The 16,155-nt window shown below is 32.5% G+C and overlaps 1 protein-coding gene across 2 annotated transcripts in view; it reads left to right on the top strand.

Annotated features, from left to right (window-relative positions):
- LOC148312249 (prion-like-(Q/N-rich) domain-bearing protein 25) overlaps nt 1-16,155 on the top strand; it is a 41,296-nt gene that overhangs the window by 8,506 nt on the left and 16,635 nt on the right. The window contains exon 1 of one of the 2 annotated variants that reach the window (XM_088277580.1): nt 14,159-14,236. The exons of the other annotated variant lie outside the window; for it this stretch is intronic. The gene's annotated coding sequence lies outside the window, so the exon portion shown is untranslated. Of the gene's footprint in view, nt 1-14,158; nt 14,237-16,155 lie in introns of those variants that run through there. 2 annotated transcript variants of the gene reach the window in all.

Below are 16,155 nucleotides of genomic sequence, written 5' to 3'. Positions count from 1 at the left end.
CCATACATGTTTGCATAATAGAAAGTACATTACAAAGAATTCCCGGTAGAATTCCTCGGTAGACACGTTCCACATCATAACGTGCCAAATAAAACGTGTCAAAATGTATATGAAAATAAATGATAATATAAACATATATCGCTCACTCCTTTCAACAACGTCATACATAAAAAAAACTTGATTTTCCAGGAGATCGTTTTTAAAATTTAAAATATAATAAAATGTATTAAAAATAAATATCAAGCCACTTATTGAACATTTTACTGTACAACAGATCTTTTTAGGTACAAGCTGAATATTTTTTCTCCATTTGAAAAATATTTAATGTATTTAAAAAAATAATTTAAAAATACCTTTTCTTCAAAATGCAAAAACAACACTTTCTGCCCTGTAGCGGGTAAATATTAAGTTAAAAATATGCCGCTTTTGCTGGGATATAGTACATTTTCTGGGCATTCTGAAAACATACACAACTGAAAATTTACGATTTTTGATATATGACGTTGTTTAAAGGAGTGAGCGATATATGATGGACAGGTTATCATGTATGAAAATCAATTCAGGATATGAAAAATTAATAGTCATTATTTTGTGTTAAGCAAGCAAGTGCGACTTTCATTGCTATAAAGAAGTGAATCATGGAGTTGGCAAAAGAAGGATAAAAGTAGACCGAATGCTGTCGAAATGCGATCTCGCAATGCGACAAAACCACATAAGAAAGATGTTCGAATGGTGATATATAAAGGAAAGGATGCAAGGCTGAGATAAGTATTATCGATAATATTGAGAAAGGTGTGTTGAAATGGTTTGGGCATGTGGAACGAATGAGTGAAGAAATTACAATCAAACAAATTAATGAGGCAAATTTAGTTGTAAAAAGGAGCAGAGAAAAACCGAGAAAAACTTGGGAGGATCAGGTATGCCAAATACTTGAAAGCGGTCAGGTAAGGAGTTGAAATAATCAGTGGGTATGTATGATGAGATGCATGAACGTGGAAGAGGCGAATAATGTTTGCAAAGACAGAGTGGTGTGTGTTCTATTTTCTCTGCCTACCCCTTCGGGAAAGTGGCGTGACGGTTAAGTAGTTAGGAGTTAGGATAGGTGATCAGCCGTCCACTTCAGGTACCAGTCCAGGGTAATATTGAATAAATATTAGAATGAAATAATCACTTGCATATATTTATTTGGGATCTGGGAATCGAACCCGGGACGTCAAGCACGGTAGCCGAGTATATTGACAATTACTCTATGGAGGCAGATTTTTTTTTGTTTTTACACCGTGTTCATTTGAAATCGTGTAAAATGGTAGTCTAATGTATTGATATTCTTACTACTACTGATAATCAGAGCTTGACGTCTTATATCGGTGATATTCTACAATAATATTCAATTTTATTTCGTATTTATTAAGAAAAATTCCATATAGGAAATAATAAATAATGTATTTGAGAAATTCTTGCTTGGAGTTGTAACAAATTCCTTAGTTCTTATTTCAGTTTAAAATTGTTTTTATTTTCAAAAATATATTATAAAAATTTAAGAAAAATACAAAAATACTTGCACAATACAATTATTGATAGAGCTAGGACTTCGTATCTCATAGTAAGTCATTTTTTATCAAGTACATTACTTCAAACTATTAAAAATCTGTTGGTACCAATACGAAAACAATATTCGTCTTCCTCTTCTTCTGCTTGGTGTAGGCTGTAGGCCTTGTGGCCTTAAAAGGGATTATCCTCCTGCGATGTCGATTCCCAGCTGTCGATCCATCTCTTTGGTGGTCTGCCCGGGAGTTGTCTACTTTGGGGTTGACCGTACGGTGCAATGTGGGGGAGTCTGGATGGTTCCATTCTCCTCACATGCGCATACCATTGTCTCATTCGTTTATTGTAACTGCAGACAGTTGGTAGAATTACATTTTAATTTTTTGGAGAATATGTCCAAAATTGAACAAGGTTTGTATTGGATTGAATTCTACTTTTATTTTATTGAATTCTCCTTTCAAAAACGTCATATATCAAAAAACTTGATTATTCAGGAGATCGTTTTTAAAGTTTTTAAGAATGTAATAAAATGTTTAAAAAATAAATATCAAGCCACTTATTGAACTCTTTACTGTGCAACAGATCTTTTTAGTTAAAACCTGAAGTTTTTTTTCTCCATTTGAAAAATATTAAGTTTATTTAAAAAAATAATTAAACAATACCTTTTACGCAAGGACAGAGTAGTGTGGCGCTCTATTTTCTCTGCCTATCCCTGCGGGGAAGCGGCGTGATGGTTAGTTAGTTTTTTTTTCAAAAAAACTTAAATTCTAATAATAATTTTATTAATAATATATTGTTCCAAAATTCTTCACCTTTGCTTTCCATTTTTCCTTTATTTTCAAACTCCATCCCCTTGACTAGCCCCCCTCTCCCTTACTTACTCCTGTCCTTATTTATAGAACATTTTATTATAAATTACATTTTAGTTTACATTTAGACCTGAAGATGGAAGCTAAGCTTCCGAAACTTCAAAATTCAAATTTAAACCCTTATCCGCACCCCAATGGTGCATAGGCCACTGCATTATAAAACACTAAACACAGTGTTTTCTTGATCGTTAATACACGAAGGAAAGGTGATCAGCCCTCCGCTTCAGGTACCAGTCCAGGGTAATATTGAATAAATATTAGAGTGAAAAAATCACATGTATTTATTTGACCCCCCTGGGAATCGAACCGAATCGAATTCAACGGTCCGAAACTAGTCGTCATAAAATTAACTCATGTGGTAAAAAAAACAAGTGTTTTCTTTAAAAGAACTTTTTCTTTATTTAGTAAATTAATTCGAACTGTCGTAAAAGTATTGTGGCAACCCACACATCGACTATGGCAACTCAAATCGAGTGAAATAGCGAGCTCCCTACACGAGACCCGCAACGAACGGAAGCGAGCCCGTCACACTTCGTCGCCGCCCGTCCTCAGATCGACACGTACTCCAACTGTTCTCATATTAGAATCACGCGATTATTCTTAAGTATTTTCTTGATTGTAATTTGATAGAACTAAATAAATTTGTGTTAAAAGTAATCCGTTTTCATCTTGCTTCCCTTCTGATAAATTAAAGTGGTATTCAACTAGAAACCATAGTATATTCCAAAGTACGAAAATCATACTTGCATAGCACAATACATATTGATTTCTAGCAGTCATGCGACTCGCTCACTGCAACTGGTGATGACCTTCATTTTCCATTTAAACAACGTCTCATTATTCACGACCTATTGTTGAGAGTTGTAAGTGCTGTTAAATGGGGTAACTTCGCTCATAACATGTAATGAGTGTATATGAAAATTCATTAGCAACCTTTCCACGTTCAACGCAGTACTAACCTACTTATATTTTCTCTATTATTTTCACTCAGATTATGCATTGTTTCCCTCATACAAATAAATCGTAGTCATAAGGAGAAAGTGACCAACTAACAAAACGTTAAATGTTCAGGAGGGCCACTTAAGTCACTTTTGCTTGGCAAGAAAATAAACGTCAATGCAGTTAGTCATTTTTAACAAATCAATATATTATACTTCCAAGTTTAAAATCCTTTGGGATTTTGTTCAGGGCAAAATTAAGCTATTAAGATATCAAATAGTCAATGATCACGTTTTTGTAAAAAATGCACTTGGTCACTTTCTCCTGTATGACTACGAAATGTTCGAATGGTGAAATAAGGAAAGAATGCAAAACTGAGATGAGCATTTTCTATAATTTATATTTGAAGCACTAAAATTGTGATTTTCCATTTTATAATCAAAATGTAACTTTGTTTTAAAATCACTATAAATATTTTATTCTAACTTAATTATAATGTTTACTGGTTTCGAAGCTAACCGCTTCTTTATCAAGACGGATTTAAAGTATTATTGTTACTTAATTTTTTTAAAACTATGGTAACATTTGATGTTATTCAATTTTTTGCTGAAAATTTCGTTTTTGTATTGAAGAAATACGTTTTTCTTTATAATAAATAAATGGTTTTGAAAATAATTTATTGAAAGGCAAGGAATCGAGTTTTTTTTTTCAATACTTATATGTTCTAAAAAATATGTGTGGAGAGACGCGTGGCCTCTTGGGCAGCTGGCCGCTTAGTGAATTCTATGCTCGCGATTAGGGCCTTAATATAAATAAGTATTTTTGGTATGTATGTGAGTAAGTATGTGACTGGTTTCTAAGAGAGACAAATCTAGAATGCCCTTACCAGACTCTGCGCGTATGGACAAAATTACGGCTATGTTGTCGTCACCAATGTGTCACCAACATTCCTTTAAGTAATAAACATCTATGTGTCAAAACAGTAGCGAAAACCTCCTTCCGAACATTTTCAAATTGCTCAAAACGAGGACAAATCGTCTGAAAGAGTATCCTGCAAATGCTTTATTCGAGATATGAACATATGTAGCAGTATGACAAATAAAAATGTGTCCGCTGGTGACACTTTGCGACACTCCCGGGTGTCATAACGAATTTTTTATGAGTTGATACAACGCTCGCGGTTTTTAATGGCCAAATTTATGTGCCTTTGGACGCGTAGCTACCTAATAATTCCAACGCACAATTTTATTGGAGAAAAATCACACAAGAAATTCGACTGTTTTATTTTAGACGGGGTCGTGAAAAGGACTAAATACTTCATATCGTAGTCATACAGGAGAAAGTGACCAAGTGCATTGTTTTACAAAAATGTGATCATTGACTATTTGATATCTTACTAGCTTAATATTGCCCTGAAAAAATCCCAAAGGATTTCAAACTTGCAAGTATAATATATTGACTAGTTAAAAATGACAAACTGCTTTTGTGTTTATTTTCTTGCCAAGCAATAGTGACTTAAATGGCCCTCCTGAACATTTTATGTTTTGGTAGTTGGTCATTTTCTCCTGTACGACTACGATATATGAAATATCCTTTCTTTTGTCGTGTTATCATATCGCTCACTCCTTTCAACAACGTCATTAATAAAAAAACTTGATTTTTCAAGAGATCGTTTTTAAAGTTAAAAAATATAATAAAATGTATTAAAGATAAATATCAAGCCACTTATGGAACTTTTTACTGTGCAAAAGATCTTTTTAGGTAAAACCTGAATGTTTTTTCTCCATTTGAAAAATATTTAGTATATTTAAAAATATAATAAAACAATCGCTTTTCTTCAAAATGCAAGAACAACACTTTCAGCCCTGTGGGATATAGTACATTTTATGGGCATTCCGAAAACATGCACAACTGAAAATTGACGATTTTTGATATATGACGTTGTTGAAAGGACTTAGCGATATCAATCATTTTAATTAGTTTGTAAAAATGTATACCTTCTTCTTCCTGGCTCCATCCCAGCTTATCTTCTTTACAGACTGTTGAGGTCAGCTCTTCTTGTCCTCAGGTTGTAGGTCCTTCTATCATGGACAACGTCACCCTAGGCCATGCCTTCGTATCATGTTATCTTTCTGCAGCATCCATGAATTCATTGGTCTTCCTCTAGATGTCTTTCGAGGTAGATCCATGGCGATTGTCTGGTTCACAATATGACCAGGTTCTCTGCGTCCTATGTGCCCATACCATCTCAATTGACTTTCCTCTACCTTACCATTGATGTCAGTTACACCCAGGTTTCCTCAAATGCGTGAACTCTTTATTATTTAGTGATCTTATCATGTCTTACAGTACAGTGTCCGTCGATGGTTGCTTCTCGTTGGAAGGGACAAGGTAGAAAGTGATATAATTAAAGTCCAGGTTCAATTATTTTATTGTAAAACTTTTATATTGTAAATTGTTATTGTATCTTTTGTATGTAATGTATAGAATCTTATAATTAAAAAAAACCTTAAAAACCCCTGAATATTGCTAAATTAATAAAAAAGTGGTTAAAACAAAGTTGTTTGATTTCATAAAGTTTATGTTTAGTTCAAAGTATCTGCGAAAAACATTCAAGAAATATTGTCACTTAATTTGTAAATACATATGTGAGGAATAAATAAAATAAATATATGTATACAATATATAAAATCGCCTCCGTTGTGTAATGGTCAGCACGCTCGGCTACCGTTCTGGAGGTTCCGGGTTCGATTCCCAAGGGGGGTAAAATAAATATTAGTGATTTTTTCACTGTAATATTTATTCAAAATTACCATGGACTGGTACCTGAAGCGGAGGGCTGATCACCTTTCCTTCATGTATAAACGATCAAGATAACACTGCGTTTATATGACAGTGCCTTATGCACCATTTGGGTGCGGATAAGGGTTTTATATATATTATATATATATAAAACACTCGCATATGATATATGATACACGATTCATCGTTTGATACACGATTCCACTTAAGGATACATTACAGAAGAAATGCCAAATTAAATTTCAAAGGCTGGGTAGGGTGTGACAAAAACAGGGTACACAAACATAAAGACAATTATCACAAAAATGTGAATTAAAAAAAAAATCAAATGTATTTTAACCGTGTCCGCCTCCGTAGTGTAATGTTTGGAATGCTCGGCTACCGTACTGGAGGTACCTCCTGTAAGATAACACTGCGTTTATATTATGTAGTGCCCTATGCACCATCGGGTGCTGATGAGGGTTCAAAGAAGAAAAGTATCTCAACCATTGTGAAGAAATTTTGATGAATGGGAATTTATATACAAATCCGTCTTTGCAAAGAATCTTGCCTTCTTCCATACGTACGCATCTCCTCATACCCGCGATTATTTCGACTCTTAACAGGTTTTCCTCGGTCTACCTCTGTTCCTATTACCAACCACGTGTGCCTTATTAATTAATGAATTGATTAAAGAGACTTGTCTGCATGTAGGTTAGTAAGGAAAGGAAATGTAGATGTGAAAAATTCATCACCAGCACCCAGACTAATTTAGATGAACGTTTCTCAAATTTACCTTTGAATTACGGGAATCAAACCCGCGACGCCTGTTTCGCATTCGAGTGCCTACCCCACTACGCCACGGCGCCTTTTATTATAATTATTATTTTTGTATTTTTTTATTTTGGAAAATTTTGCTACACCCTATAAATTTACACGTCAAATTTGCTTAAAATCTACGAAAGAATTCACCCGGTAACATTTATTTCTTATTCGCAATAAAATATTTGTTTGCGAGTTCGCAACAAACTTCACCGGATCACTTTTTACGGATATGCTTCCGCTCCACCGTTCGTATTTGAGTAATTGAAGTTATAATAAGTCTCGAAGTTGAACAAAGTAAATTCGGATGATCGTCAAAGTCAATCTTTTTGCGCTCTGACGGCTATTCGTATTCGTAGTCGTACATTTATCAGCGAGGGGTGTGTGGCGAACAACCCCCTGACGCAATATTACACATATGTTCAATTTTGAAAATTTGTGGCCAAAGAATACAATATGTCCAATCAATATTTCATACATCAATTTATCAATTTTCTTACATAACACAAGAAAGTACCTCCATGTTACGCTAAATATAGGCTTACCATACGTCCCGGTTTGACCGGGATTGTCGCGGTTTCAGACACGGGTCCCGGTATCCCGGCCGGTTTAGATTTGTACCGGTTTGCGCGAGCACTGTCTATTTATCTATTCAGACCTTGCATTTCTTACATAGAATTATGGGAAAACAGTTTCGGTAGCGCCGAAATGTTTCCATGGATTGGACTACAACATGTACTAAAATGGGAAGAAATAGAGAGATCTGCAGAAGCTATAAACGAAATATACCAAACATATTATTTTATTAAAATTTAACACTTTAATAAACCACTTTATCGAGTTTTATTTTTATTTACGACTAGTTTCAAAAACGACAATTGTTTTCATCTTCTGGTACAAATTAAAACAAATCAGTTTTAATTTGTACCAGAAGATGAAAACAATTGTCGTTTTCGAAACTAGTCGTAAATAGAAATAAAACTCGATAAAGTGGATTATTCAAGTGTTTAATTTTAATAAAATAATCATGTCATTCCACAAAATGCCGAATCAAAAGATAATACCAATCAAATGATCAAAGTCTTTTTAATGAGCTGTCGCTCACAAAAACCTTTTCACTTAACGAGCGATATTTCGCAGAGAAAGGACAATTTCCTTTTTCACGTATTTCTCTTTTTTTTATATTTTACAAAAATGTACGTTAGTAAAAAAACCTAACAATTAAGTTTTCTTGCGGCATGAAACGCATTATCGTATTTTAAATTAATTTCTCTGAGAAAAAATGTTTCGCTTAACAAATATTTCGTTTAACGAGTAAGATATGGAACGAATTGTGCTCGTTATAAGAGGTTCCACTGTATTTGTTTTTTGTCTTGGTTTAGAGCTTCATAATTATGGTAATTGAACACTTTAAATGTTTATTAATGTATTTTACTATATGCATAAATAATCCTTATGTGCATTTAGGGATTATTCTAACATAACACAAAAAGCACCTCCCAGAAAAGCACACAAATATCAATTAACACACTTTATGACGACGTATATAGAACTAGATGATCCACAAAACATTTCATTTGGTAAGAAAAATATATATTATGCTATTGAGTTATACAACCTGCTTCCATTATCCATATAGTCATTAAATAACGAAACTAAGTAACTAAATAAGCTATTCATATACATAAACACACATATATATATATATATATATATATATATATATATATATATATATATATATATATATATATATATAAATGTATATATATATTTATATATATATATATATATATATATATATATATATATATATATATATATATATATATATATATATATATATATATATATATATATATATATATATATATATATATGTATATATATATATATATACAGATATATATATATATATATATATATACATATGTATATATATATATATATACATATGTATAAATATATATATATATATATATATATATATATATATATATATATATATATATATATATATATATATATATATATATATATATATATATATATATATATATATATATATATATATATATATATATATATATATATATATATATAATATATTATAATAATAATATATAATATATATATATATATATATATATATATATATATATATATATATATATATATATATATATATATATATATATATATATATATATATATATATATATATATATATATATATATATATATATATATATATATAGATATATATATATATATATATATATACACAATATATATACACAATGTATATAACCACCACCACCACTTATAATGCGTCCCCCAAATGTCCGTGAATTCGCGAGTAGGTACTGAAAATAGCGAGTAAATTATTCTCACCTGAACATGAATTGCACGCTCGAACAATTTCCTACAAGTCAACTAAATTATTTACTCAATACAAGGCAAAAAGTTTCCGAATTAAAAGTTTCACGACTTTGATAAATTTGTCGTCATTCCGAGATTAAGACCTTACACCAGTGGTTCTGAACTTTTTTGAAGTCGGGGACCACTTTTAATCATAAGGAAAATTTGCGGTACACCAAAACTAAAGATCAAAAAAAAACTATAAAGATAACTTTTACAATGATTAAAGAAAACACTTCGTTTTTTACCACTTGAGTTTTATTATAGACTACATGTTTCAGAAGTTAAACTTCCATCATTCAGGTCGGTATAATAACGAAAATATAAAATATAGTTTTTTAGTTACTATACAGACCTGAATGATGGAAGTTTAACTTCTGAAACATGTAGTCTATAATAAAACTCAAGTGGTAAAAAACGAAGTGTTTTCTTTAATCATTGTAACATGTCTTACCACAAAGTTAATGCCGAAACAATAAATAATATAACTTTTGTTAAAAATAAAACTGATTATTTTATTACAGACAAATTAAAAATTACAATTTATAAAATAAAACGACTTTGTTTTAACCACTTTTTATTGGTACACTTTTTCAAACCGGTTTCGACAAGAACCTTGTTATCATCAGAGTTTATGTACTAATTCTATAACATTGAAATACTCATTGTTAGGTTATAGTTAATTACCCTTCCCTTATGATAACAAAAACTTCTACACACTCCGTACACCATTTGAAAATGTGATTTAAAAAAATATGATTTAAATAACGAGAGAAAACTCCTAAATGTTACTTTTATTGAGCATTGCGCAGCGAATACGTTTTTTAAATCGCATTTTCATAAATTATAACTTAGCCAAGCTACCTACTTGTATGACGACCGTAAGCCCTGTTAATGCCCAGACTTTTAGATTCTTCATCATCTTTGATGAGATGTCAAAAAATAATATGAAAATAACTCCTGTAATCGGAGATATTCCAGATTTTGTGAACAAGTATTTGGACATACTCAAAATGTTGTAAACAAATTGTCTGGTCAAATTATAAGCTTAAATAATGAAAATGAAAATGGTATTCTCTGGCGTTTCTCATGTGTGTGATTATAATCCAAGATTCGGACCTCACATACTAATATAAGAGTTTCTGTTTAATAAAAAGCTTCTTTACATCTCACCAATATATGTCTCTAGTGAAGTTCTAGTGATTCAAGAACAAGGTTTCTAAATTGGTTCATATATACAGAACTTCCAAGAATTTGAGTAGTGTGGTTGTCAATAATGGGTAGAATTGGTGAATATTACACGTGTGTAAAGTGATCACTTAAACTAGCCTATGACGGTCGTCAGCCCCGTAAATGCCCAGAATTTCATATTCTTCATCATCTTTGATGAGATGTCAAAAAATAATATGAAAATAACTCCTGTAATTAGAGATAATCCAGATTTTGTCAACAAGTATTTGGACACATTCAAAATGTTGTTTGTAAATGACACCTAAAAACGTGTTTTTCTTCCATATCAAAGAAATTGTCCCCACACCACGCAAACTTAACCTTTGTTAGGGAAACTCAATACTCTTGTGTAATTTATTAAACGAATCAAAGAAATCCGATACTCGTTAAAGAACAAAGAACGTATTATTACGTTTAGTGCCTCATACACAGTTAAGAAAATTCTCGACATGACCGTAATATGTGATGATTTCGTAACCCGACAACTCACATCTGAACAAATAAGGCGACGTGGATTACCATAATTAGAGTGTAAGTCCGAAATGGCTTCGGAAAATGCCTCTGTGTTGACCCTTTGGTCACCAAAATCCAGTATATCGGCTTTCGGTACTGTAGCGAGAAATACCGGATCCGTCGGATCTGACGTCATGATTGAAAAAAAGTTCTTTCGTTATTCCGGTAAAACAAATTTATGAGGCGAATGTAATTGGAAAATAGAGCAGCGGAAGTCCGAGAAAAACATGGCACGATCAGGTATGCCAAATACTTGAAAGTGGTCAGGTTAGGAGTCGTTACAATCGGCGGGTATGTATGAGGAGATGCATGAACGTGGAAGAGGCGAAGAATGTTTGCGAAGACAGAGTGGTGTGGCGTTCTATTCTCTCTACCTACCCCTGCGGGGAAGCGGCGTGATGGTTAGTTAGTTAGTTAGTGAGTTATTCCTTCTCTGTACAAGCGGCCAGACTATGGAGTGAATTACCTCTCCTTGAAAAAAAATGCACCTTTGAAACGTCTGAGACATTACTATCTATCATTAGAAGATAAGGAGAATAGTTTGAGTATGAACAAGCGGAGCGAATGGATAACTAGAGAATGAAAAAGTATATGTGGTTTATGTAAGCGGGAGAACAGAACGAAGACGGCCGAAAAAGACTTGACACGATCAGATCAATCAGAACCTAAAATCTGGTGGTGTCAAAAGTCTGCGTAATCGGAGGGCATATATGACTAGATGCATGGATGTAAGGGAAGCGAGGAGTGTATGTCAGGACAGAAGAGTGTGACGTTGCATCCTCTCTGCCTACCCCTGCAGGGAAACAGCGTGATGGTAATAGTAGAAACAATGGCACAGATTTACATTTACATTTTATATTTACATTTTCCCTCCATGCAAGTTTTTTCAGTATCTTAAAATACATATAATAGTGGTTCACTGTGTGGATGTTTAAATCGTGGTATTTCTAGCAATGTACCCTTAAAAGTCGTGGTAACCAAAGGGTTAAACTCTAATGACACAGGTACGACATTGACACACTTAGCACAGTGGTAAAACTCGGATTATACGTGGTAAAGATTATATACAATAACGATGACTGTATTTTTTTCGTGGAATCAACTCGATCAAATTCGTAATTGACAACCTCGCGATAATATTATACTTTTTTTGTATTTTAATTTTATTATTGATGAATATATATTGTATATATTGAAGATGATGTGTGCGTGTTCGTTTGCGTGTGCGTGTGCATGTTTTTTGTTTTTATTTTATTTTTTGACATCTCATCAAAGATGAAGAAGAATATGGAAGTCTGGAAATATGGCCTTGTAAAATTAAACAACTTTGTTTTAACCACTTTTTAACATACCGGTTTCAACAAGAACCTCGTCATCATCAGGGTTTATTAAATTCTAAAACACTAAAAACATTAAAATACTCAATTACATTCCCTTACCAAAAACTTCCACATACTCCGTAAAAAATAATAATAATAAAATAAAGATAATCCAGATTTTGTGAACAAGTATTTGGACACACTCAAAATGTTGTAAATATATATTTTTATTTTATTTTATAGAATGTACCTAACGGGTGTGGTTTAACGCAACCACACCCGTGAGGTTAGCATGAATTAGGTCAATATCTTTCAATCAATTTAGCCATAAAAAAAACAACACCATAAACCTATTTCCACACTAATTTATTTGTGTACATTATTTTACAAACAATATTCTACTACGTAACGATTATTTTTTTTATCAATTTTATCAATTTTAAATAATCCCCCTTTATCAAGTCGTCGTTCGTCCCTTTCTAACGCACACATGGGACGATGTTCCGTCTCACTCATATTTTAATTTGATAAGAATTCACTAAAACAGGGTGCGGATAATGAAAGATATGTATTTTTATCTATGAGGGAGTTCAAATTAGTACCCAAATATTATATATTTTTTTCGTGTGAGTGAAATTTCAAGTAATAATTGGTCAAGAGTTGAATGTGAATGTTCAAGGTCGCGTCACGTTTATTAGGCTCATTTCGTTACACGAGGGAGAAGAAAGATGTGACGTAGAGGGAAGGAGAAAAAAAGCTTTACATTCCGATGTCACGGGATTGGAGCAAAATAGAACGAGAGAGATATTTTTACGAGTGAAACTTCTTAGGCCGCTATTCGATAGTGCATAATGTGACGAGTTTTGAGAGTGTAATTTCATGGATGCGTCACGTTTGTTAGGCACATTTCGTTACATGAAGAACGAAAAGAAAGAACTAAACACATCCACTATCAGTTTTCAGACAAATAAAACAAATATGCTTTAAATCAACGTACATAATAGACAACATTTTGAGTGTTTTCCAAATACTTGTTCACAAACGTGTGTAAAGTGATCACTTAAACCATCCTATGACGGTCGTAAGCCCCGTAAATGCCCAGATTTCCATATTCTTATTTATTGATTTGGGGTTTAATTTGTACAACTCCATTTTAATTTATGTATTACTTTTTAAATCAAACATATATTATTTGAGTCTACTAAGTTGTATTTTATTAAAAAAAACACATAAAAATTAATTAAGATATTCGTTTGAAAATGCCATAACTAGGCGAAACAATTCCGCTGTCCAAATTCAAAACACAGTAAGGGACATTTTTTTGTAGTACGTTTTTTTTTTGCATTTTTGGACTAAGTAGAATCTACTTAGTCCAAAAATGCAAAAAAACATACTACAAAAAAAAAATGTCCCTTACTGTGTTTTGAATTTGAACAGCCGAATTGTCAAGATATTTAAAAAAAAAAAAAATACAACTTACTAGACTCAAAAAATCTGTGTTTGATTTAAAAATTAATACATAAATTTCATGATGTCAAAAAATAAAATGGTATTATTTTTAATGGTTTCTGTTGAACCGCCCCGAAGTTTCATAGTTCAACTATGGTTTATTTAGGAATGGGTTCGTATCTCTGGCTGATAAAGATTACGAGATAGTCAAACAACAACCTGTCGCAAAGATAAAATCGCACGCCATAGTTTTAACCTAATATCGTCACAGTCAACTCGTGTCTCTTTTGGGTATCAAAAAATTACAAGCCAGTTTCAAAGAATTACATCAAGAAGGGCTGATTCAACGTAAGTTTATAAATACATCGCTCACTCCTTTTAACAACGTCATTTATCAAAAATCGTCAATTTTCAGTTGTGCGTGTTTTCGGAATGCCCAGAAAATGTACTATATCCCAGCAAAAGCGGCGTATTTTTAACTTAATATTTACCCGCTACAGGGCAGAAAGTGTTGTTTTCGCATTTTAATGAAAAGGTTTGATTTTTTTTTTTTAAATTTATTAAATATTTTTCAAATGGGGAAAAAACATTCAGGTTTTACCTAAAAAGATCTGTTGCACGATAAAAAGTTCAATAAGTAGCTTGATATATATTTTCAAAACATTTCATTATATTTTTTAAACTTTAAAAACGATCTCCTGAAAATCACGTTTTTTTTTAAATATATGACGTTGTTGAAAGGAGTGAGCGATATACGCAGTGTAAATCTAGAGAAACTGACCACTCATAGTATTTAAGAGTGCTTCAAATTCTTCTTTATCGCTAACGCTGTATCTTTCTTCTCTCTCATGTAACGAATTGTGCGTAATAAACGTGACGCGTCCTTGAAATTTCACTCTTAATTCAAGTCCAATTATCGAATATCGAATCGCCACCCAAGTCGTTTCACTTCAATGCAAAGGAAGCTAGAAGTGTGTGTCAGGACAGAAGAGTGTGGCGTTCCATCCTCTCTGCATACCCCTAACGGCGTGATGGTAGTAGTAGTATGATGTTTAGGTACACATACATGTTCGCGTATGTACACAGTTTTATATACGTATAATTTTTATATCAGATAAATGGATAAAATTTATTAATTTATCTTATCATTTAAATAATTATACATAAAATTATTTTTCCGCCTCCGTAGTGTAATGGTCAGCACGCTCGGCTTTTGTACTCGAGGTCCCGGGTTTGATTCTCAGCTAAATTCTAGATTCTCATATTAAATAAATATTTGTAATTTTTTGCCATAATATTTATTTTATAGTCCAAGTGACTCTGAAAGCTAGCTTCGGCTTATGCGACACCGCTTATCATGACCCCACTCAGGCTTCAATTTTTTAAGTTTCATAGCCTATGCCTACTCGTGAGTGGATTTACTCTTTATGTTTAAAGTAACTATAATTTCATGTAATTCATGAGTGAAAATACTAGGCAAAAACACTCGCTACCTTTAACTGGAACTTGAAGCGGAAGGCTAATCACCTGCATTTATATGATGCAGTGCCTTATGCACCATTGGGTGAGGATAAGTAAATGCCCAGGCTTATCAAAAAATAATATGAAAAATAATTCCTATAATTGCAGATAATCCAGATTTGTGAACAAGTATTTGGACACACTCAAAATGTTGTAAATAAATTAAGTGGTCAAATTAATAAGTATACAACATGTATTTTATTATGTACAAATCGGCTACGACCGTTAATAAAGAAAAAATAAAATGAAGCTGATTCTCTTCAGCATAAAAATGCTAAAAAAATGTAAAAAAATATCTCGTCATTTTTCTGCTGAAAACTGTGAGATCATTTCGCCTCGTAAAGTCGAACATTTGATAAATTAGTGATCTGTGAAGGTGTAACACTATTCAAACAATGATTTGCTTATCAAGACACCGATTTATGTAGATCTACGATCTAAGTCCGGCAAATGACACTATATACATAGCCCAGTGGTCGTCAAACTCATTATTAGATGCTACAGCTTAAGAAGCAATATATAATTCTAATTAAAATAAACGTCCCACGTAATTAAATTCGTCCACCTCTGTAGTGTAATGGTCAGCACGCTCGGCTACCGTTCTGGAGGTCCCGGGTTCGATTCCCAGGGGGGTCAAATAAATATAAGTGATTTTTTCACTGTAATATTTATTCAATATAACCCTGGACTGGTACCTGAAGCGGAGGGCTGATCACCTTTCCTTCGTGTGTAAACGATCAAGATAA

This window comes from Brachycentrus maculatus, unplaced genomic scaffold (genome assembly GCF_059751285.1).
Source record: "Brachycentrus maculatus isolate JH-2025_06_01 unplaced genomic scaffold, ASM5975128v1 h1tg000046l, whole genome shotgun sequence".
NCBI lineage: Eukaryota > Metazoa > Arthropoda > Insecta > Trichoptera > Brachycentridae > Brachycentrus > Brachycentrus maculatus.
Note: the sequence above shows the minus strand (reverse complement) of the source record. Positions and strands in the feature narration are given on the sequence as shown.